A 26,044-nucleotide genomic window follows, 5' to 3' on the forward strand; every position below is an offset into this window, starting at 1 on the left:
GTCACATGACCAAGAGTCCAGCAGGATAGTCCTCATGGCTTAGGCTGAGTAACATCTAATCCTGTACATCTGTAAATAGTCATGTTCCTCCAATAAACCAATTACCGTTCAGACATATCTATGTCTCTGCAATTGTTCCTTCTCAGTAACAACCAACATACAACATGGTGGCAGCAGTGAAGGACCTCCAAATCTCCAAAAGTCTACTTTAAAACAAGTTTGCAAGTCTGACCTGAAAAGAAGTGCCAAAACTGAAGACTTCAGTAAGACAGTTGAAAATCACCAAAAGAGTTCCATAGAGGATGTGGAGGCTGAGAGGAAGGGAAAAGATCAACTGTTCAGCTTGCTAAGGGCCACACTATAGCACGTGGTGGTCCGTGAAAAATCCCCACCCAGCAGCACAACCTAGTGACGATCAAGGAAGGGCGAGAAAACCTTGAAAAAGGTTCAAAATCTTCGAATTAATGGCACAGGAATTAGGCATCACTGGTCAAATTTCATTTTTTGTGACTGCAGGTTTCCATACGCCCACAGCCTGGGTCTGAGGTCAATGCCATTACTTGTGGTGACCAAGTGGTTTTCCCAATGGGAAAAAAAAGTCAGCTGCTTAAAAATGATTCCCCAGCAGGAAGAAAGCAGTGCACAGAGCTTAATAGCCATTTAAGAAGTCTGCAAAGTTTAGGAACGATTATCAAAAAGGGTCAGCGACCACAGCAGTATCAGAAAAAGGCTGATCAGCGCAGGAAAGCTCCATTACTACAACAAAGTTTTAAAGATCAAGGCAGACCTTCTAAGAGCTGAAAATAGCTACGGATTCCAAATTCACCTTGTCAGATCGATTTGGGCACTTGGGCCAGCTAAGACACAGAATTGTGCATTATGGAGGAAGAGATTCTTAAGATTCAGAATTGCATCTGGATTAAACAATAAGTCAGAGGCTGAACAAGTCAGTAAATTATTTAAAAGAAAAATACTGCAGGTGCTAGAAATCTGAAAAACAGAAAATGCTGGAAAAACTCAGTAGGTCCGGTAGCATCTGTAGAGAGAGAAACAGAGTTAACATTTCAAAGCCATTTGGCCCTTGTGTCATATGGATTTAAAATGGTAACTGTGTTTCTCTCTCCAAAGATGCTGCCAGACCTGCTGAGTTTTTCCAGCATTTTCTCTTTTTATTTCAGTGCATTATTTACTATATTGGAGCAATGATGATGTGATAGCAAGACAAGGCATTAAGGAAAGATCAGACAAATTCAAAGAAGTCGTTAAAGTCTTTGATAATTATTTTAATTTACGGAGTAACATGACATTGGAAAGAGCCAAATTTAACAAAAGGGTCCAGAAACCTGGTGAGCGTTATCAATGGCCTATATTGATTGGCTGAATGTTGTGAATTTGGAGATCTTAAATCTGAGCTGATATGAGACCACATCGTAGTCAGGGTTACGTATCTGACCTACTGCAATCCAAAGAAGACTTAACTTTGGAAAAGGCCGTACAGTTAGTCAGACAATCAGAAGTTTGTCAACAAAACAGAACCATATTAAGAGGAGAGGAGAAAGAGGAGAGGTTCAAAAAACTCCGAATGATGGCACAGTTTATTAAACAAAAGAATATCAAAGACACTCCAGGGAAAAAGACACCTTATGGAACAAAAGTTCAAGGCGCCATTAATCCATGCCAGTACTGTGGTGCCGAAAAGCCCCACAGGTGTCCTGCAAGCACTACAGAATGCCTTCACTGCAAAAGGTTTGGACACTTTGGAAAGATGTGCAGAAGTAAAAGCAAAAAACTGCGGATGCTGGAAATCCAAAACAAAAATAAAAATACCTGTAAAAACTCAGCAGGTCTGGCAGCATCTGTGGAGAGGGACACAGTTAACGTTTCGAGTCCGTGTGACTCTTCAACAGAACTAAGTAAAAATAGGAGAGAGGTGAAATATAAGCTGGTTTAAGGGTGGTGGGACAGGTAGAGCTGGATAGAGGGCCAGTGATAGGTGGAGTTAGCCAAAAGATGTCATAGACAAAAGAACAAAGAGGTGTTGAAGGTGGTGATATTATCTAAGGAATGTGCTAATTAAGGGTAGAAAGCAGGACAAGCAAGGTACAGATAGCCCTAGTGGGGGTGGGGTGGGGTGAAGGAATCTAAAAAGGCTAAAAGGTAGAGATAAAACAATGGATGGAAATACATTTAAAAATAATGGAAATAGGTGGGAAAAGAAAAATCTATATAAATTATTGGAAAAAAAGGGGGGATCGGAAAGGGGGTGGGGATGGAGGAGAGAGTTCATGATCTAAAATTGTTGAACTCAATATTCAGTTCGGAAGGCTGTAAAGTGCCTAGTCGGAAGATGAGGTGATGTTCCTCCAGTTTGTGTTGAGCTTCACTGGAACAATGCAGCAGGCCAAGGACGGACATGTGGGCATGAGAGCAGTGTGGAGTGTTGAAATGGCAAGCGACAGGGAGGTCTGGGTAATGCTTGTGGACAGACCGAAGGTGTTCTGCAAAGCGGTCACCCAGTCTGCGTTTGGTCTCACCAATGTAGAAGAAACCACACTGGGAGCAACGAATGCAGTAGACTAAATTGAGGGAAGTGCAAGTGAAATGCTGCTTCACTTGAAAAGGAGTGTTTGGGCCCTTGGACGGTGAGGAGAGGGGAAGTAAAGGGGCAGGTGTTGCACCTTCTGCGGTTGTATGGGAAGGTGCCGTGGGAGGGGGTTGAGGTGTAGGGGGTGATGGAGGAGTGGACCAGGGTGTCCCAGAGGGAACGATCCCTGCAGAATGCCGCCAGGGGGATGAAGGGAGGATGTGTTTGGTGGTGGCATCATGCTGGAGTTGGCGGAAATGGTGGAGGATGATCCTTTGACTGCGGAGGCTGCTGGGATGATAAGTGAGGACAAGAGGGACCCTATCATGTTTCTGGGAGGGAGAGGAAGGTGTGAGGGTGGATGCGCGGGAGATGGGCCGGACACGGTTGAGGGCCCTGTCAACCACTGTGGGTGCAAAACCTCGGTTAAAGAAGAAGGAAGACATGTCAGAGGAACTGTTTTGGAAAGTGGCATCATGAGAACAAATGCGACGGAGGCAAAGGAACTGAGAGAATGGGATGGAGTCCTTACAGGAAGCGGGGTGTGAGGAGCTGTAGTCGAGGTAGCTGTGGGAGTCGGTAGGCTTGTAATGGATATTGGTGGACAGTCTATCACCAGAAATTGAGACAAAGAGGTCAACGAAGGGAAGGGGAGTGTCAGAGATGGACCATGTGAAAATTATGGAGGGCCCTCAATGGACACATCACCAATTTCAAGTTGGAAAAAGGAGCAAGTGTAACAGTGCTGTCCGATTAAGAACCGTGGCTAGCAAAATAATGGCTGAGGACAACTGAAATCCAGTTATGTGGTCCAGGTGGGATCAAGCTACAAGTGTTCGGCATGTTACAAGCAACAATCCAATACAAGAACAAACAGATACTGAAAACATTATATGTTATCTGCAATCAGGAATTATCTCTCCTGAGCCAAAACACCTATGTCGACCTCAACCTCAGCAATACATCGGAGGACGTCACTCAACAGATCAATGAGACCAAATCGGAGACCCTCAATCCATCCACATTGTTATGATCCTTGGCCAGACCCCCAAGTTGTTGGTGAGGTCTGGTTAGGGACCAGTAATGTTTTGTTTAAAGTAGACAAAGTTTGCGACTTAAGACAATTGCTCAGTGAATAAAGCCATGAGATTCCATAGATTTTGAACAAACAAAAATAAACTTTATTATACAAGGTCAGAAAGATAAAACAATTTACAAGAGATGCTAAATTTAGGATTAATATGAGGTATGTATGAATTAATAGGCAAACTGTGGTCAAACACATCACATGATGAAATAGATGCCAAAGGCAACCAAAACAGATTCCACAGATTTCTCAACAACCCACCCAGATGCCAGTAACACTGAGTAAACCAATGTCACTGAAACTTCGTCTCTCTCAGGAGGGTTTCCAATCTTCACCATCAAAGATCTCACCTTGGAATTCTCTCCAAAAGTCACTCCAACTCAGACGGCTTCAATGTCTGCCCACCTCGCAAGTTTCAATCTCATCGCCTGAGATTCTGTTCCCCTGGAAATCCAAGTAGACACTCAAGCACCAACTCACAAGCACAACTTCAGATCTTCAGGTGCGCTGAGCAGAACATCACTGCTTCTGACCCAAGTGCCCGCAGCACAGAGTTACCAACCTTCAGCTGCCTTCTTGGATCTTCAGGGTTTGTCCTGAACCCTCTTCGATTATCAGGGCTTCTCCCGAGCCGTCTTCACTTAAAGTCTGCTACCCAAAGCCCTATCTCTAATTGGAGCCTGTTTCTCTGCTCCTTCCTTTTTTTCTTAAGTTAACTGGGACCTGTCTCTGTCCCCTATCTCTGTCCCTTACCCGGGACTTCCCCTTTAGGGAACTCTCACTGTTCCCTCTCCCATGTCCCCTGTCTGGGACACTTGCTGGTTGTGGTGCTCTGCGCCCAGTCACCTGACCTGGGTTTTCATGCTCTTTTCTCTATGCACAAATGCACTGGGCCCCAAAGAATGTAAAAAGGCCAATCTGCACATGCGCAGCCCAGTCCTGGCTTGTGCATGTGCAAAAAGTTCGCAAAGGTTCCAAGGCCCATCAGGAGTTGAAGTTCCTGATCTTCAAGCTCAACATCAAGGAAAGTTTGAGTTTCAAGCTTCCCTTGGAAGAAAGAAAGAAAACTTCACTACAGTGAAGGTTTCTTTACAATGGCTTCACAAGAGATGCTTAACATCATAAACTTCTAACAAATAGCTTATTACATACTATATGGATAAACTTTTCATGTTGTTCCACAATTACACATATATTATAAAGTTACAAAGATTTAGCCAAAGCAAAAGCACTACATGTAACAAGTAGGATTAGCAGGATTTAAACATGATAGAATTATCATAACTCAGAATCTGCCTTTTCTCCTATACCCTTTCTTTAAACTCTAAATAGAATACTAACAGTGATATGGTTTAGGGCCATAACCTTTTCATGGTCAACCAAAGGTAGTGAAGATACATTAAAGTTTTCTTTAGAAAAATCTTGACCAGTTTGTGTTTCTATCTTGTACTAGGGGTTGTCAACCTTTCTGGGGCAACTGCAAACCAATACACTGCTAGTCATCCCCTCTTCACATATGGATTCATATTACTCATGCTATATGCTACAACTGACTTTTGCATAGGTTTCTCCAATACAGAAGAACATGGGTTTTTTTTTTCACTCTTCTCCTCTCATAATGGAAGCATGCCTTGAATAGGTCCTTTAGGTTTGCGACAGAAACTGTGTATGTCTGACTGACAACCAAAATTATCTTCCTCACTCACTTCCTCCATGACAGCCTTTCTATTTTCATTGTTTTGATCAACACCAGATGAATAAAATTGCATTGAGGGAGTTTTCTTCTCTTTACTCAAGTCATTTTCTGGCTTATCCAAGAGATATGCTACAGTGTACAGCACACATTCATATTTTTCTCGCTGATGCTTGTAAAATGGAACCTTTATCTCCATTTCTTTCACAATTTCATCTAAATATTTGTTTACTCTTTTATTTTCCAATTCTTTTTCAAGCTTGTTAATCTTTTCATTCAGTTTAGCAACTGCTCTGGTGATTTTAGTTGTTTTTGTTTCAGAGTTATTTGCTGAACCCTTATATAAGCATAACAACTTCTTTTCTCGATGAAGTTACAACAGCTCATTAGTCTTGGTTTTTAATTCAACATTCAACCAACTGTTCTGATTCAGCAGCAATTGCTTTTCCTGCTCAAGGCATTTTTAAAATTACTTAGTAGAGACTTCCGATACTTGAAGTTAATCAAGTTTTAAATGAAGATCTATTTTTGTTGAATTTGCTTCTACAATTTATTCATTTAGACATTTCAAGTAATCAATCAAGTGTTCTGCTTCAGGTGACCAACACACCAGGGTTCTCACCAGTTCTTGTTTTTCATTAGCAACCTCATCTTTCGTGCGTGAAAGTTGGTACTTTACATAGATCAGCTTTTCCTTCAATTGCTTGTTATCAGCAATAAGCTTCTCATGTTTGGCCACAATAATTTTTAGGAGTTTGGCAAGATCAGCATGATCAAGTGCCTGCTGCAACACAGTTGTCGTCATGTTAATGTTTACACAGGCCAAATCATTACCCCATACAGAGTCTATCCCTTCCATAGGCAAACTAGGAACAATTCCCACTGTAACAATTCCGTTTACTAAGTCGCTCTTTAAATTGACTTTACACAAGGGAACAGGTTCATAAATCCCACTAATACCCCATATTAATACTTTATCTTTCATCAAACCATCTGGAACACAAATTATATCATCAGCCACCATTAATGACTGATCTGCCCAATGTCACTCAAAATATTTACTTGTTAACTTAAAACAAAAACAGAATTACCTGGAAAAACTCAGCAGGTCTGGCAGCATCGGCGGAGAAGAAAAGAGTTGACGTTTCGAGTCCTCATGACCCTTCAACAGAACTTGTTTTGTTGGAGGAATAAGGAAACACATCTGCCTTTGAAACAAAACCTCCTAAACCTCCAGTAACTTGACTCACTTTAGCAGTAGTTAAGGAAAAATTCCCTTGACTATCCTGAGCTATATCCCCCTTTCTAGCAGGTTCTGAGGGAACATGTTTCACTTGTGCTATTGTTATGGTTTTAATGTCCATTTCCTTTTCTGATAGACCTTTTCCAAAGACTCCTTAAGCATTCTTATTTGTGCCACCAGTTTACTGTTCAGCTTCCAACTATGGGCTTTGAGATGCCCTGTTTATGGCAATAAAAGCCTACCAGTTATTTGCATGCCTTTTATACTCTACACTATCATTTTTCTTGACTGGAATAACTTCTGTCTTCTCCATAAAGCTATACTCTCTGTTTCTCCAGCTTCCATGGGGATTTACAAATGGAGATCTACTAACACCTAACTGTCTATGTGATATATCATACCCATCTGCCAGAACCACTGTTTCCTGTACCCTAGAAACCCTACGGTCCTCCAGATGTAATCTAATAGCTATTGGGATGCTATTTTGAAGTTCATCCAGCATAATTGGTTACCTCCCATTCTCAAAATTTCTAGGATTGAAACCACCGGTCCAACAGTATTTCTTTCTCCATAGCAAATTCTACAAATATTTCCTTCAGTCTTTTCTTTAAAGACTGAAATTTCAACTGATATGCTTCAGGGACATGCTCGTAAGCATTTAGTGCCACAGTTTTAACTACCTCATAATCTGAAGATCATTTTTCCGAAAGTCGATAATACACGTCCATAGCCTTCCCGACAAGAACATTTTGAAAAATAGTTAGGAGATTGGATCAGTTGTAGAAGACAGAGTAGGGATAATGGATATGTACTCACATTGGAAGGAAGTGACTAGGGCCTCTAATATTCACTATGTTTTGTTTTATGATTATATGTATATGATTTAGATAACAAAATAGAGATCCATACTTCAAACTTTGCATCACTCAAGATGGCTCCTGGTCTGACAGCCTTCTTCGGAATTTCTCTGCTCTGCTGTTCTATCCTTGACCATCCATTGCCATCTTTTGCCCTCTCTCTCTCTCAATCTCCTGTCTTCCACTGACGTAAGTTCCCCTGGCTTTAATCTTAGACCTAGCCATAAATTAACTGCAGGTTTAAAGTTACCTGGACCAACAGTGCACTGCTCATTGACCATCCACGCCTGGTCTCTGTTTTCCTCAGTGAGCATTGGATTTTTGCTCAATAAAAAAGCAAAATATTGGAAAGGCTAGAAATTTGAAATAAAAACAGAAAATGCCGGAAATACTCAGCAGGTCTCGCAGCATCTGTGAAGAAAGCAACAGGGTTAGCATTTCAGGTTGAAGAACTTTCATCAGAACTAAAAGAAAGTTAGAAATGCTTAAATGTTTAAAAGGTTTTGAGCAAGTGAGGGGGAGATGGTGGGAAGAAGACCAAAAAGGGAAGGTCTGTGACAAGGCTGGAGGGTAGGAGAGATTAAATGACAAAAGGTTTCGTGGTGCAAGGTCAAAGAGAGTATAATGGGACAACTAAAGAAACAAAAGCTGTGTCTAGCGGAGGTGCTATATAGCTGTGGTCCAAAAAAGGAAAATATGAGAGAATCAAGAGAAATAAACTAAACCAGCAAACAAAAATGAAACAAAATGAGGGCAGAGGTTACGATCTAAAATTGCTGAACTCGATGTTGAGTCCAGAAGGCTGTAAAGCGCCCAGTCAAAAGATGAGGGAGGTCCTGTCCTTTGAGCTTATGTTGAGCTACATTGGAACACTGTAGCAGGCCAAGGACGGAAAAGTCAGAGTGGGAGCAAGATGGAGAATTAGATGACATGGTGGCATCACACTGGATGTGGCGAAACTTACAGTGAATGTTCCGTTGAATACAGATTGATCATTGCTCAAACTTGGATTCAAAATTCCTCGACTTCTCTGGAGATCAAGGCTATATTGCTCCATTGAACTGTACTGTTGTCTCAGCTGCTGTGTCTCTGATCAGCTGTTCAGTTGCTTAAATTATCAAGTATCTTTGTCTAGCCTACAATCCATCCCCAGCCTTGTTATTAGCTGTTGAGTTTATGATTGTCCTACTGGTTCCACTGGTTCTTCAACTTCAGCTACAGCTTGGGCCCTGGCCAGTAATTTGTTCTCCTGGGCCAAAGGCTATTTCTCTGCTGCCTCTGGAACTTTTGTTAACTTTCAACTTTGCCACTACTTTTCTGCCCCGCAATTAATTCTGTACACATTCTGGCTCTTCATTCCCATGGAAATACCTCCAGCAGTGCATCGTCTGATACTCTGATACTTTTAGAAGGACCAGAGCAGCAGATAGATGGGAAGACCATCACCTGGAAGTTCCCCTCCAAGGCACTCACCATCCTGACTTGGAAATATATTGCCGTTCCTTCATTGTCGCTGGGTCAAAATCCTGGACTGCAGTGGTTCAAGAAGGCAGCTCACCAACACCTTCTCAACGGCAACTAGGGATGGGAAATAAATGCTGGCCCAGCCAGTGAAGCTCACATCCCATGAATGAATAATAAAAAAAAATTCTAACCTTCAATTTGTTTTTGGACTTGTTCACCCTCTTATCTGTTTCTCTGAACATGGACATCAGTTCAGCAATGCTCCAAGCTGAGACAACCCTACCTGTTTCAACATTTATCCCACCATAAGACCTCTGACTTTAACTCCTATTGTCTCCTCTCTATTTCTTATTTACTCCCAGCACCTTTCTATTCTAATCTTGCTAGGTCACCAGCTAGTCCAATAGCAAATTTGAGAATTCCATCAAGACTGTGAAATGACATTTTGTGAAATGCAAGGAGTCTGGTCACACAGAGTTTCTGACTCTGTTAGACTGACACAACACATTCAGTGAAGGTATAGGTGCAAGTACTACACTGAGGCTTATGGGCCACAGGTGCAAGACACTGCTCAGATATTCAACCAAGGAAAATACTTGTGAGCTTTTTGCCTGGAAGCAACACCAGCAATATTAATGTGACAAGAATGCAAAACCACTTCAAGAAACACACCCTGGCGATACAGTGCGGATGATTTGTTTGGGTTATATTTCAGAGTTCCTTTATGTGTTTTCCTTTATTGAACTCTGAAATAATATATTATTTTCCTTCTTTGAGGGGTGAGATGCAATCTGAGACACACGTTGGTTGTAAGTGTGTGGCGTTGAGGTCATAGAATTCATATTGTGACTCATCAGATAATGAGTCAGATGATTTATTTGCTTTTTTTCTCTCTCCTGTGTGATCCAGTAAGCAGTGAGCACTTGTAGTTCCTAAACATTATTGTAAGTTTATTTGATATTTTATATACATAAATAAAACATAGTTATTTTTTATAACAACTCATGGCTACACCTACAATTGACAGAGGTATTCCTACTCTTCTTCCAATTATATCTTGCAATCATTTAACTACACCTCAACAGGCAGTCACAGCCTTTGATTAATGTCGCTTGCAAAATACAATGCAACACTCATTTGTACCATGTCATGCACCTTTCTAGCAATATGTACTCAAATCCTTGACCAGTCCTGAATCTACAACATTTTGAGCTGGATTTTCCCATCCCGATGCGGGGCCAAAATGCATTGGGTGGGCTTTGAAAATGGCATATAGGCCCCAATTCAGGATTCCTGCCCGCATTCCCATCATTGACAATTTTGCGTGGCGTGGGATAAGCGTATGGGTCGTAAGCCATCATCCAGCTGCCCCAACGTTGCTGACTCCATTGCGAATGTGGACATTTCAGACTCTGTGCAATTTTGATGGAGCTGGGATGGCATCTGAAGGTGATGTGGTTCACACCAGCTCAGAGGTGTCATGAACCATGGCAGATCCTTGAATTGCAGGCAGGAAGCATTTGACAGGTATGTTCAAAAAGCATTGCCAAATTCACAGATCATAATGAAATGCTGTAGGTAAGTTATATATGTTTTTAATATTGTGATTGATGATTGGGCTTTGTTCTGAAAAGGTAAGTAGCCATTAAACTGACCAACGTTGTAAAAGTGGAAAAGTCTTCAGAGGCAATGGAGTACATGATCCACTGGATAAATTGCTCTTCTGCATTGAACAATATTGAAATTCAGATTTTACTGTGTCAATTGTCCCTTTTACTTTAAACATTTCATTAAAATTCAGCTTAGACATCTGCTTTCCTGTTACAAAACTTGAATGGCTGAGCTCTTTGAATGACTTCAAAGGCTTTAATATATTCGGCTCTGGAGGTTGCATTGATACATTTGTGCAGTGGAATCTCATTATGACCTTCAAGCCCACTAATGGATTCAGCTCAGCAGAGGTTGTTGACACAGCTGTCAAGGGGTCTGAGAGTTTCTTCATTTTGACAATTTTATGATGTCTTAATAGGATAATGTTTTTTGAACTAATTTTTGAATGGTTGTTGGTTTACTTTGACAGTTTGATGACTTCTTAATAGGATACTGCTTTTTGAAATGGTTTTTAGTGACTATTTATTTTGACAGTTTTATGAGCATCTCAAAGACTTCCCAATGTTATGATAGAGATCATGAGTTCTATACATAGTGGATGCTGGGTGATTGAGCATAGTGGGGAGAGAGGGGAGATGCGGGAGGGTATGGAGGGCATGGGGAAATATGGGACATTGGGGGTGAGGGTTGCAAAAGAGTATAGCGAGTATGGAGGTGGTATGGAGTGGGTGGGAATGAGAGGGTGAAAGTGGTGGATATGGGGACATGAGGGCATGGCTGTGAGGGGATGAGGAGGGTGAGGGGGAAGCTGTGCTAGCTGAAGTGAACTGGGAAACTAGGCTAGAGGATAGATCAATAGAGAAGCAGTGGCAGACATTGAAGGGTATATTCCTGAATATTCAGAATACTATAAATACTATAAAGAAAAATTCTAAGGGGAGGACTCACCATCCGTGGTTATGTAGAGATGTTAAAGAAAGCATCAAACTTAAGGAAAAAGCATACAATTCTGCAAAGATGAATAGCAGGACAGATGATTGGACAGAATATAAAGAATGGCAGAGAATGACTAAAAGGTTAATCAGGAGAAAGAAATTGGAGTATGAGAGGAAGCTAGCTAGAAATGTAAAAACAGATAGTAAGAGTTTCTACAGGTATTTAAAAAGGAAAAGAGCAAGTAAAGTGAGTGTTTCTCTCAAAGGTTGTGCAACTTTGGAATTCTTTGTCTCAGAAGGTGGTGAAGGCGGGGTCATTGAATGTTTTTAAGGCAGAGATAGATAGATTCTTGTTAGGCAAGGGAATCAAAGGTTATCAGGGGTTAGATGGGAATGTGGAAATCGAAACACAAGAAAATCAGCCATGATCTTACTGAATGGTGGAGCAGGCTCGAGGGGCCGAATGGCCTACTCCTGTCCTATTTCTTATGATCTTATGTTAGGGATGAGGGTTAGGGGGCTGTTATTCCAGGGAATGGAGACATGCCTTTTAACCTGCCTACCTTGGCATCTGCCCACCTCTATTTCTACCCCAGGCCTGTGTCCAGCCTGTCCCTGCCATGCCGCCATGAAAATAGTGTGAGCAGGCACTGCCAGGGAGGCGGCAGGATTGTGTCACAAAACTATAATAAGTTGCATAATATTATTTTGTTTTATTGTAAAGTAGGTTTATGGGTGTGAGTGTAGGTGGTTCTGTCTATGTGGTTTAATTAAAGTCAGATAGGCTGCAAGCTTGAAATTATCAAAAGAAGTTAGGGATAAAAGGCATTTGAAATGCTAATGAGTAAACATGGATGAGGGTAGCATGTAGGGTGTGAAGCAAATGTGCTTTTTTTAGATAAGCGAAGGCATTCTTTGGGTTTCAAAGGGATGGTAGGACGTTTACAGCTAACAAGGTAAATAGAGCAAGGTTATTATGTTTATTTTTCCCAAAAGATACTGACCATATTGGCAACATGAAAGATTTTTATATTATGGGAAAAGTACATTTCCAAAGTCATATATTATAATTAAATTTACATTAAAGAGAGAGAAACATATATAAAGAAGGAAGGAAGGTGATGTCTTTGGGCCATATAAGAACTAAAAGGAGTGTGTAAAACAGCCTTGGGGAAGCCTCCAGCCATGTTTGCAAAAGTCTGCTGTGTCCAGTAACTAAAGTTGGAGAAAAGCCTTTGGAATTCCATTGTCGAGTGGGTGCTGTGGTAAATTTGCTGGCTTGTTATTTAAATTTAAAATCTATTTTGAACTGTTGCCTTAAAGGGGTTGTGTAGTTGGGAGTCAGTTTAATTGGGCATTTTGGGATGTGTTATAATATTAAGTAACTGTAATCTTATATATGTGCTTGAAATCTTTTCTTTTGTCAATAAATGTTTTAATTAGGTTTGGAAATCTCTAAAGGTGCCAGTGGACTCATTATTCCTGAATTCAGTGCCCAAATCTTCTCGTAATAAAACCAAATTGCAAAACCATTGTGGTAGTGTGGGCAAGTTTCCCTTGTGGATTTGGTCACCTGGCACACATCACCTGCCACGTCATAACAACTGCGATGTCTGGAAATGGCCTGATTCACGATTCCCACCTCCAAAATGACTCCGGGGTAAGAGTGCTACCACAGAGCCAAGCTGGTATTTGGGAAGGTGCCATGCGTACTCCTATACCCATGTGGGAGGAGGGAGAATCGAAGGAAGAGCAATCACCTCCAGTATTTCTTTCAAAAGCGTTATTTGGAGACGCAATGGGACAGGCTTCCCTACCACAATCTTGTCCTTTCAGTGCGTGTGGTTTCAGGAGGCCAAGGAGAAATAAACCAGTCATATGGCACCCCAGAAAAATAATAAACGCAAACGTGTTAAAAATCATCAGCTTTCCTTATGAGACTCTGAGCTGACCAAAAGAACAGGCATGATCAAGCCTTTTCTAAATTATATCTGAATCTTTCTTGCAAACATCCAGCCTTATTTTGTAACAATGACTTCCCTAAATGCCCAGGCAGCGACATCCAGGTGAAAAAGAGAAAAACTGCATCATTACCTGTACAGAGAGGCAAGAAACTTTTCAGGCACCCAGGCAACAACAATCGACATTTATGTGTTGCTCTTCACATAACACGACATCCCAGACCTTTATAGGAGGAGCAGTGCTGCAGAGCAAACAGCAGGGGAGAAACTGCGAGCAGGGGTGGTGGGAGTGGGAGGGGGTGAGGGCCGAGGGGTGAGCATCACAGGGGTTCACTTTTGAAGGTGGGAGAGAGATGGAAATCCCAAAAAAGTGTTCTTGAGCACAGGAGCATGGTGGCTTAAAAGTCTACCAGCAATGGTGTAACAGAGACAAATGTAGAATGAAGCAAAGGCCAGTGAGGGGTTTGAAGAGAAAAGCAAGGGGGTGGGTTATATGGGGAGATGTATTGGCCGCCCCCCGACCGAAAGGTCAGTCGTCAGCCTACCCACCTGAAACCCAGCTGCCCCGCAATGAACAGCCTTAATCGATTCAGAGTGGGATTTCTGCTCCCATCTTGGAGGGTGTTCTGCCTAGAGAACTGATGGCCAATCTGATTGGCTGGCAGTTCTGTAGTCCCAACAGTGTCAGGATCGAGCAGTGGCCACTGCTGGTACTACAGCCAGTCCCCGAGGAAGACAAGTCATGGAGCCCAGACTCAGAGATACGTCCGGTATTTTGGACGGACCTGGCTGGGAGACCCCAACAAGGCAGTGAGGTGGGTTGGGGGAGGCCAGGTTAGAGAGGCTGGTGGGGGGAGGATTAATGGGAGATGTGATCTTGGGGTGGGGCTTCCAATGGGCACAGGGGAATCCCTAAAGGGTTAGGGTTAGGGTTAGTTTCCAATTTTTTTGTCTGACAGTATCCTGTGCAGTGAAAGCTGCCGGACTGCCCCCGCCTGGCTTCTGTCTTCTCCTGCCGTACGTAAAATAGCAGCAGAGGTGAAATCAGGCCCTCAAGTGACCATTAATTGGCCACTCAATGGCCTCAATAGGCCTAAGGGCCAGGCGGGCTTTCCACCCACCATATGGGAGACAGGTCGGGAGTGGGCAGGAAGCCTACACACTTTAGTTTATGAGCCCCCAAGCCTTCAAATCCATCCTCAGGGGGCCATAAAATCAAGCCCAAGGATTTTGAAATTTGTGCATTGGGTGTGGTGGTCAACATAATGGGCAGAACTTTGCCCTTGATGGGCGGGCGGGGCCCACCGGCTCAGTGGTGGGCAGGCAGCCGATCGCCGCCGCCGAAATGGGCCCCGCTGCCATTTTAAGTGGGCGGGCCAATTAAGGCCCACCCAGCGGGCTGCCTGATGGGAAGCGCTATGTGCTTCCTGTGCTGAGGGGGGGGCGATTTCCCAACTGTCAGAGTGCACATCTCCCTGAGTCAGGGAGATCGCTAAAAGGCTGGTAAATATAAAAAATAGAACAATAAAAAATTCATTAACATGTTCCCTTCATGTGAAAATGTCACACGAGATGGGTCACATTAATGAAATAAACAAAAACTTTATTAAACGTTTGTAAAACCGCTATCAAACTTCATCCCGCCACTGGATGAGGTTTGTAAAAAAATCACCTACCAGCCTGCCCGTTGGGCCCGTGCGAACCTCAGTTCAAAATCGTCGCGATTGGCAAGTTAAGGGCCTTAACAAGGCCTTTAACTAATGGCGGGCGCGCGTCCTGCTGCATAGCACGCCCGCCAACCGAAATATCGCGATGCCGCGCGCTGATGTCGGGACGTTCGCGCGACATTTTAAGCGCTGGAGTGTGGGCTCCGCCACCCACACGCCAGCCAGAAAATTCTGCCCAATGTTTCTTCCGACACATGTCCTACACTACAAATGAGGCAGTTTTAATACCAGGCTCAAATAGGCAAACGTGCCTGGCCATATCCTGAAGTGGTTCTCTCTATTACTATAATGCTCTGCCTTAGGAACACTTGAATATTTGCTGAGTTTAACTGGTACAAACAAATTGATTGCTCTGTGTCAGTATGACACAATTTCAAATGAACTTTTGGAGCAGCTGTTCTAAAAATTTAGCCTGGTTGAAAAAAAAATCCCTGATGCAGCAACCATGGCTCTTTAATACTTAATAGGCTGCAGCTAGAGAGTGTAGTCAGCAACCTATTGAAGAGCTATATGCCATATACACAGCATCAGAGCTCAATTATAAATATAAGGCTGGATTTTACGGCCTCACCGGACGTGTTTGTGCTGGGAGGGGAATGGCGGGAGGGGGCGGGTATACAAGAGGTGCCAAGCCCACCACCTTCCCACTTACCCCGAGCTGTCACCATGTTAGGTGGACAGGCACCGAAATCAGCAGCCCACCCGCTATATCAGCTTGTTACTAATATTATGCTGTCCACACAATAATACGGTTGGCGTGGGAGGGCGGACGGGAGTGGGCAGGATGTTTTTTGAGGCCGAATTGAAAAAAGGCTGGAAGGAAGCCACCCCACCACTTCGTTCCTCACCCCCCCACCCTCAATACCCAGTCCCCCACCACCCTCTCCCCTCTCCCCTCTCCCTGGGCTCGGAACCCTCTCCACCCTAAAAGCCCAGGAGCTAGCTGTCTGCAGCAGCCATCGCTCTTCTTCTAGCTCCTCCTTGCAGTCTTGGGGCAGTGCCCACTACTGAGCTGGGACTGCTAGAGCCTCCGGTCAATCTGATTGGACGACAGCTCTCAAGGGCGGGGCTTCCTCCCACTGAGGTGCGGAGGTACCACTGCCAGTTTAGCCCACAGGCAGCACTTTATGGCTGCAAGGCAGGCTTCTTCCAGATACATCAGCTGCTGGCCGACTTTCCTTCTTGGGGCAGAGGAAGACCCCCCCCACCATTAAAATGTAGCCCATAATCTTCATTACTTCTCTGATAACTAAGTGTGTTTATACAGCGGGTAGCAGTGAAAGGATCCCCTGCCTGAATGTATCCAGGGACCCCTGCTGAAAAGCCATGTGTGTGTGGATGTCAGTTGGGGAAATGATTGAGCTTGACTGTGATGACTTTTGCAGTTGAACAGCTTGCCAACACCAATTGACAAGAGTCTCTCAGAAAGTTTGGTGCAACAGGTAGGCTTTGGGGAGGCTCTTAAAGGAGGTGAGAGTGGTGGAAAGCTGGGGAAGATTTTTCCAGGTGAAGGCACAGCAGTGGTGAAAAAAGTGAGGAACGGACATGAGACCAGAGTTAGTGGAGTGCAGATTGCTCAGAGGGCTGTAGGAGATTACAGAAATAGGGAAGAGGTAAGGCCAAAGAGGGATTTGAAAATAAGGAAGAGAATTTTAAAATCCAGCTATTCAGGATGGGAAAGCAATGTGGGTCAGTGAGCACAGGGATAATGGGTGAATGAGTCATGATGCGAGTTAGGAAACAGAGTTTTGCGGACTAGAAGATATGAGAGCATTGAGATAACCGAGACCAGAGCTAAGCAAAGCATGTATGAGGGTTTTAGCAGCAAATGGGTTGAGGGAGGTGTCGAGATGGGTGATATTATGGAGGCAAAAGCAGGTGACCATGTTGATGGACAGAAAAGCTCAATTCAGGTTCAAGTAGGATGCTGAGGTTACAAGCAGTCTGGTCCAACCTGACACAGTGGACAAGAAGGGGAAGAGAATCAGTGGTTAGGGACTGTGGTTAAGTGGTAAAGGCCAAAGACAAATGCGTTGATTTTCCCAATGGTTAATTGAAGGAAATTCTATGGCTAATCCAGGATTGGATGTTGGACAAACAGTCTGACGACACAGATGCAGGGAAGAGTTCAAGAGAGGTGGTGGTGAGGTGAGGCGGGTGTCACCAGCACACAGGTGCTACCTCCTGTTGCATTTTTGGATACCTTTGCTGAGCGCAGCTTGTAGATGAGAAATAGAAGGGAACCTTGAATATCAGTTCAAGGTAAGTCAGGCCAGTTGTCATGGAGGACATAATTTAAAACTGTTGAAAAGTAAATTTAAAACTGATATCATCTGCTAGGCAAATCAGGAGTCAAGGAAAGTTTAAAGTGCAGTTAGATACTTGGTTGATATTAGAGTATCGATGGGATGAATAGCGTTCTTTGCTTTTGACTTCTTTTGTGCTTTTATGACAGAGCAATTAGGGATGGACAATAAATGCTGGCCTTGTCAGTGATGCCAACATCCATGAATGAATAAAAATAATTAGGCATGGTTGTAATGCCTCCTTTTCAACCGCGACTCATTTTCAGTCCATGCAAAAAGAAATGGGCACTTGGGTGAGAACTGAATTGCGGTTGTTAATTGTAAATTAATTGTGTTTAATTTTAGGTGGACATTAACTCGGGATTCATTTGTTCCCCTATAAACAGACACTGACTTAAACTGTGGTTGTTGGGCAAGGAGGTGCTTGCCTGTAATCCGTAACTGTAAATAAATATTCATTAAAATGTGGAAAAATTGGCTCCAGTTATACCCTTCATCAATGAGCTATAAGACCAGTCAGGGTCAATGCTCTGAGGAGAGGAAAAGAGAAAAATGGGAGATCAAAACAAGGGTAGCGCTAAAATGATCAACAGTAAGCGGCAAAAAGGAGAAATTAGAAAAGGAAATCCTAATGGCCTTAGGAAAAAGTAAAGCATTCTTTGAACCCGTTGAGAGCAAACCAAATATTAAGAACAATTGTGGCCCTTTAGCCTGATTTTAATATAATGTTGACACATGGGTGTCTGCTGAAATTTAGTGGAGTTACAGCACTCTCACCTCTGAGTCAGAAGGTTGTGAGTTCAGGTCCCACTGTAGGTCTTGTGTACAAAATTTAGGCTGATACTCCAGTGCAGTACTGAGGAAGAGCTGCACTCTGGAAGTGCCATCTTTTGGATGAGACATTACACTGAGGCCCTTTCTGCCCCCTCAGTGAAATGTAAAAGATCTGATGGTAATATTTCGAAGATGAGCAGTGGAGTTATTCCTGATGTCCTGGCCAATATTTATCCCTCGGTCAATATCACAAAAGCAGATGATCTGCTGAATACCACACTGCTATTTCTGGCAGCTTGCTGAGCACAAATTGGTTGTTGTTTTTCCTACGTTACAATAGTGATAGCACTACAAAAATGTACTTCATTGGCTGTAAGGTGTTTTGCGATGTCTGGTCATTGTGAAAGGTGCTTTATGAATGAAAGCCTTTTTTATTTTACAGTAGTTTTCACGTCCTCTCTTATTCAGATCAGTTGGGCTGCTCGGGCAACTTTCTGCCTGCAAAGGCTGATGGGCAAATGATCCAACCAAAGGCTCAGTTGCTGTTTAAAGTCCATCAGTTCATTACATAAATGAGAATGAGATAACCATTTTAAATAGTGTATAATTTACCCTCAAAATGTCACAGCAACCACTGGTGGATTTAACTAAATACAGAGGACTGGCAGGAAGAATGTAAAAGAACTGAAAAGCAATTTCACAGTAAATAAATCTTGCATGGAGAGTAATATAACGAAAATCAATAACCTCTGCCTGAAGCTGTAGTTGTTCCTTGAGTTATACCCTTACATTTTGCAATCTTTGCAATAAATGCTGGCCCAGCCAGCAAAGCCCACATCCTGTAAATGAGTTTTTTAAAAAATTCTGATTTAGAACAGTTGTGAAGTGAAACCAATGCTTATTGGAAGAAACTAAGGCAGAATGTTTCTGTGAGCTGCAAGGTGATTATTTTACATGCAATTCTGCTATTTACCAGTTTGGAATGCGGTATAGCATTGTACAATCGTGACATATAAATGTCATGAAACTGAGATTGAGAGGTTTATTCATTAATGAGATGCAACAAGGCAACAGAGCTGGCTGTTCAGCTCTCTGAATGCAATGAAGTTCCTACAATGTCTGAAAGAAAGAGATTTGCATTTATATTGCACCTTAACACTTAACCTTTGCAACTGAGGTCACGCTCTTTACCAATTGTTAGCATGTCCAGCTGCTCTAGTATTTCCTTGAGCTCTCATATCTACGGATAAAAGGTGTTTTAAACTGTATCATCAACCCAATGATCCAGAGTAGTAATGGGGGAGCTGTTTGTCTAGTATTACATCATGACTGGCACTTTCTTGTACCACTCAGAAAAAATGGAAAAGTACAAAAGCCAACAGTGATGAGATAGAGATGTGACAACAAAGTAGCAGCTGGAGCAGAATGACATGCGGGAGTTTTTAAAATGCCACCATAACAATCAGGGATTGCATCCATCCGGTAACAGTTCAGTCCAGTTCAGACTAGTGGAGGCGGGGATGGGGTGGTGGCGTGGCAATTTTAACCTAACTCGTCAAAGTAGCAAGCCCACAGAATCAGGTAGAATGCAGATTTCACACCCGCCCAATATTACTCATTGACTTGAATGGACAGTAAAATCAGGGGGAGTGTTGAACCAACATTACTCCCATTCCTATCAGCTTCCTGATTGGAGGGACAGGTGACAATTGCCACCATTGGATGTACTTGGTCCTGTGGATTTCCCACCTGGTGATTTAGGTCAAAAATACCTCTACGATGTCTGAAAAGGCATAAAACAAAAATATTAAAGGCCTGCCTCTGAAATTAAAACATTCTTTTTCACATGGTTGTGTTACATGATGTCTAAGCATCATTTATTGAGATTATGAAGATTTTTTTAGATAAGTAGAAGAACATATGGGAATAATGATGAATAGTCAACATGGATTTCAAAAGGGAAAATCTTTCTTGACTGACATTTGTTAATTTTTTGAGGAGGTAATGGAGAGAGTAGGCAAAGGTCATGCAGTCTATGTAATTTATCTGGACTTTCAAAAGGTCTTCACTAAGGTGTCCAATAATAGACTAATGAATAAGGTCAGAAAATGTGGAGTTAGGGTATAAGTGGCAGAATGGAATGCTAGCTGGCTTGGAGACAGAAAGCAGAGTGGGAATAATGGGTCATTAGGGTGGCAGAAGGTGGGAAGTGTGCTCCACAAGGATTAGTTCTAGGGCTGTCATGTTCTTATAATGATATAAAGGCACCAATTACTCATAAGGTAAACACGTTGTGGGTTCATTTATTAAGACTAGGCACATGTGAATAGACGTACATGGATATAAAGCTTGAAGACATCGGAGCTGCAGAGCTGTGTGTGTGTGCTCTGCTGAAAGCAAAGCTGAAAGTAAAACAGGATCACATGACACACTTCCTTTCTAGTGATGTCATGCTGCTTTCCCCTCCAAGGCAAATTAGAACAGGGACCACTGCTCTTCACAATTTATATTAATGATTTGGACTTTGGAATCAAAAATACAACTTATAGATTTGTGGATGACATCAAAATTGGGGAATGGTCAACATTAAGAAGGACTGCAACGAATTACAGGGGGACATTAATAAACTTGCAGAATGGGTAAATAATTGGCATATGAAGTTCAGCACAGATAAATGTGAGGTAGTACATTTTGGTAGGAAGACTAAGGAGGTTACTTATTACTTGGCAGGTGCAAATCTAGGTGAAGTAGAGGAACAAAGAGATCTCGGAGTACAAATACTCCAATCACCAAAAGTTGTGCCACAGGTTAGCAAAGCCACAAAAAAAACCAAGCACTAGCCTTTATTTCTAGAGGGATAGAATCAAAAAGTAGGAATGTTATACTAAACCTGTATTGAACCTTTGTTAGACCACACTTAGGGTACTGTGTGCAGTTCTGGTTGCCATATTATAAAAGGGATACAGAGGCACTGGAAAGGGTGCAGCAAAGGTTTACAAGGATGACTCCAGAAATGTGTGAGTATACATATCAAGAAAGGATTTACAGACTTGGTCTCTTCTCTCTTGAAAAAAGAAGGCTGAGGGGTGATCTAATAGAGGTCTTTAAAATTATGAAAGGTTTTGATAGTGTATACAAAAAGAATGTGAAGACTTCTTTTTTTTCATTCATGGGATGTGGACATCGCTGGCTGGCCAGCATTATTGCCCATCCATAATTGCCCTTGTGAAGGTGGTGGCGAGCTGCCTTCTTAAACCCCTTCAGTCCATGTGGTGTAGGTACACCCATAGTGCCATTAGGGAGGGAGTTCCAGGATTTTGACCCAGCGACAGCGAAGGAACAACGATATATTTCCAAGTCACGATGGTGAGTGGCTTGGAAGAGGACTCCCAGGTGGTGGTGTTCCCATGTGTCTGCTGCCCTTGTCCTTCTAGATGGTAATGGTCGTGGGTTTGAAAAGTGCTGCCTAAAAAGCCTTGGTGAGTTTCTGTAGTACATCTTGTAGATGGTACACACTACTGCCACTGTTCATCAGTGGAGAAGGGTGTGAATGTTTGTGGAAAAGGTGCTAACCAAAGTGTGTTGGTTTGTCCTGGATGGTGTCAAGCTTCTTGAATGTTGTTAGAGATGCACTTATCCAGGCAAGTGGAGAGTATTCCATCACACTCCTGACCTGTGCCTTGTAGATGGTGGACAAGCTTTGGGGAGTCAGGAGGTAAGTTACTTACTGCAGGATTCCTAGCCTCTGACCTGCTCTTGTAGCCACAGTATTTATATGGTTAGTCTAGTTCAGTTTCTGGTCAATGGTAACCCCCAAGATGTTGAGAGTGGGGGATTCAGCAATGGTAATGCTATTGAATGTCAAGGGGCAATGGTTAGCTTCTCCCTTGTTAGAGATGGTCATTGCCTGGCATTTGTGTGGCATGAATATTACTTGCCACTTGTCAGCCCAAGCCTGGATATTGTCCAGGTCTTACTGCATTTGGACATGGACTGCTTCAGTATCGGAGGGGTCACAAATGGTGAACATTCTGTAATCATCAGTGAATATTCGCACTTCTGACCTTATGATGGAAGGAAGTTCATTGATGAAGCAGCTGAAGATGGTTGGGCCTAGGACACTACCCTGAGGAACTCCTGCGGTGATGTCCTGGAACTGGGATGACTGAACTCCAACAACCACAACCATCTTTCTTTGTGCTAGGTATGACTAACCAGCAGAGAGTTTTCCCCCTGATTTCCATTGACTCCAGTTTTGCAGGGGTTCCTTGATGCCACACATTGTCAAATGCTGCATTGATATCAAGGGCAGTCACACTCACCACTTGTGGGGAAGAGCATAATTAGGTGCCATCAATTTAAAATAGTCACCAAGAAATCCAATAGGGAATTCAGAAGAAACTTCTTTACCCAAAGAATGGTAAGAATGTGGAACTCACTGCCACAGGGAGTGTTAAGCAAACAACATAAATGTACTTAAGGAGAAGTTAGACAAGCATTTGAGGGAGAAGCGAATAGATGGTTACCATGGTAGATTTAAATGAGAAAAGATGGGAGGAGGCTCAAAAGATGGGAGGAGCATAAACACTGGCATGGACTTGTTGGACTGAACAACCTGTTTCTCTGATTTATATCCCATGCAGTATCCATCATCAAGTACAAGCATCTGAATTAAAGCAATGATTTCTCCCTCACACCCCACCATACCCCAATTTTATCTTGTTTGGTTTTGCACCTAGCAAAAGCTGGATCATCCGATAGCAAAGGACAAGTGATATAGCTTTGTCTTCACTACTTTGATTCTTACCTCCTCAAATTTCTCCCTGTAACTGTTCTTCTCCTGAAGGTGCTTCAATGAAAGATGTGTGTTTTTGTCTAATTTTAGTTGTGGCTGCCCCCATACAACCAGTCACTGTTCATAAGCAGTTCAAAAAAAGAAACCACTGCAGTTTAAATCCCTGTACCATGCTTATCTTGATACATAATTTATGAGTGAGGAGGAACTTTTTTTTCTCAGAGGGTCGTTTGTCTGTGGAACTCTCTTCCTCAGAGAGCAATGCGGGCTGGGTCATTGAATATATTCAAGGCTGAGTTGGACAGATTTTTGATCAACAAGGGAGTAAAGAGTTATTGGAATCCTGCAAGAAAGTGGAATTGAGGCCACAATCTGACAAGCTATGATCTTATCAAACAGCAGAGCAGGCTCAACGGACAGAATGGCCTACTCCTGCTCCTAATTCTTGTGGTGTGTATATGTTGCAAGGTCAGTTTGAACTAGCTTTCAAACGATTGGCTTGAGATTTTTAGTTGCATGACAGTCAGTTACTTTGAATCTGACTATAGGTTAAAGAGAGAACTTGCAGTTATATAGCACCTTTCACTTCCTCAGCACATCCCAAAAGGGCTTCACAGCAACATGACAGCAGACTTATGTACAAATAGGCCTCACAAAAAGCATTAAGATTAATGAGCAAATAATCTATCTTGGTGGTGTTGTTTGAGGGACAAATGTCAACCAGGACACCAAGAAAATTGTCACCGTGTTTTGGTGAGGTTTTACTGTTACCGTGTTTTACTGTCTTACCATATCTTGATGGAGCTTTGCTTATTCTATGATAGACTTGAGATAGTCAGTATATGTTTTTTCTTGAAACTATTTATTAAGAGCTATTTACAAAGACCTCAGGGTAAGCACATGGTCTTTAGGTACACAGACAGTTCTGTGTCTTGCTCTCTTGGCACCTGTTGGTCATCTGGCTCTTGATGTCACACTTACATCATTAATAACATAATGATCTCATAACATAACAATCAACCCATGACTCTACAAAGATAACCCTGCAGTTTTTCAGAGAACATTATGGGATCTTTTACGTCCACCTGAGCAAATGGATGGGGCCTCAGTCTCACATGAAAACCAGTGTAGTACCTCCTTCACTACTGCACTGCCTTTATCAGCCTGGGATTTATACTTAACTCACTGGCCTGGGGCCTAAACCTACAATCTTCTACCTCAGAGGCAACAGTATGACTACTGAGCCAAGGTTAAAAGCTAAGAAAAATTCAAACAAGCTATTGTGACTGTTGAGAGGATATTTAAATGGCTGAATCTGCTTATCACTTATCTGAGTTATCAGTGGTAGGCAAACTAACGGGAAGCCACAGAAAGTTATATGGTAGACTAGCTCACACGAATAGTCAAGAAGAAGTTTAGATAAAGTTATCGGGCTCCACAGGAAAACCTTATTGAAATATTTACTATATTCATCTTTTTAAAAATGCACAAGGGAGTGCACATTCTACATTGGGAGTGTTGGTGAGGAGCTCTGAATGCAGCAGCCATTAAAGGACAAGTGGAGAGTATCCATACATGGGGGAATGGTAGCGAAGTGGTAATGTTACTGTACCAGAGACCCGAGCTAATGCTTATCATAAACATGATTCAAATCCCACCACGGCAGCGGGGGGAATTTAAATTCAATAAATAAACCTGGCTAGTCTCAGTCATGATAACTATGAAACTATCGGATTATTGTAAAAACCCATCTGGCTCACCAATGCCCTTTAGGGAGGGAAATCTGCCATCTTTACTTGGTCTGATCTAAACCTGACTCCAGACCCATAGCAGTTGACTCTGATATGCCCTAGTAAGCTAAACATTTTAAGGGCAATTAGGGATGGGCAATAAATGCTGGCTTTGCCAGTGCCATCCCTATCCTAAAAATAAATAATGAAAGAACATTCTGTTACCCTTTTGACTTGTGCCTTGTAGATGGTGGAAAGGCTTTGGGAAGAAGGAGGCGAGTCACTCATTGCAGAATTCCCAGTTTCTGGATGTTTATGTGGCTGGCCCAGTTAAGTTTCTGGTCAATGGTAACCCACAGGCTGGTTGGGAACTCAGTGATAATAATGCTGTTGAAAGAAAACAAGGGTGCAGGTTCAGGTTATCAGGTTGTAATAGTACTTACAGTGAAATGACATTCATGGAAGGACTCAAGGGCTGTCTTTAAGAGAAGTTGTAGTGCTAATTTTTTAAATCTTCCATTGGCTCTCCCACTTCTTCTTTCTCTTTGTTTTTGTAACTGAGGCTGCAGACTGATCAGCCAACATTCTAGCTACTTGGTTCCCCTTCCCCAGATGGCCAAGCAGCACACAGTAGGTACGTTTGATCTTCAAGACTTTATTGGGGCTGCTGAGTAGGATCCCACCTGATCTGTCCAGGTATTAAAGTAAAGTGCTGCTTTAACACTGAAATGTTCTGCATGAATTTATGTTGGGGCATGAGCCTCATTGTTACAGACTAATAGCCAGGTTGGCAAGAGGGAGCCCTGGCTGACTCTCGGAAGCTTTGGCTCATTTTGTCTGTTCCCTCAAGGAGTTTTGGCACCTTGGCTGTCTCAAATTGGAAGAATTGTGGCCACTGGAATGTTGTCTTGCCATCAACTGCATTGTTGTGTTGCCGTGGTCTGGGGTCCACTGGATGTTGATAGAATTAAACCCTTTGCAATTCATATGGGCATTGGAGTTGTTTACATGACCCCTTGATATTGACAGCAATTAGTTGCTACACATTTTTGGAATCCAGTCACCTGGTACAAATGCCAGGTGCTCTTGGGCTGTTCCTTGTTTTTTGTTGGAAAAGTAATGAACTCATTGCCTCTTGCAAACCGAGCTGAGGTGACCTCCTGATGCAGCTTGTGCCGATAGCTGGCAAATAGTGGCTTCCAATGAGCCAATAGCATAGAAGTTCAATATAGTAGTGATAGGCAGGACTATGTTTGTTTAAGCCATGGAAGAGTTTT

At 42.6% G+C, this 26,044-nt stretch overlaps 1 protein-coding gene across 1 annotated transcript in view; it reads left to right on the plus strand.

Annotated features, from left to right (window-relative positions):
- The first annotated feature begins 10,396 nt into the window (after positions 1–10,396).
- Positions 10,397–26,044, plus strand: part of nsfa (N-ethylmaleimide-sensitive factor a) — a 311,021-nt gene continuing 295,373 nt past the window's right edge. The window contains exon 1 of the mRNA XM_078529818.1: positions 10,397–10,455. The gene's annotated coding sequence lies outside the window, so the exon portion shown is untranslated. The remainder of the gene's footprint in view (positions 10,456–26,044) is intronic.

Source organism: Cetorhinus maximus, chromosome 25 (assembly GCF_964194155.1).
Source record: "Cetorhinus maximus chromosome 25, sCetMax3.hap1.1, whole genome shotgun sequence".
In the NCBI taxonomy this organism is placed as follows: Eukaryota; Metazoa; Chordata; class Chondrichthyes; order Lamniformes; family Cetorhinidae; genus Cetorhinus; species Cetorhinus maximus.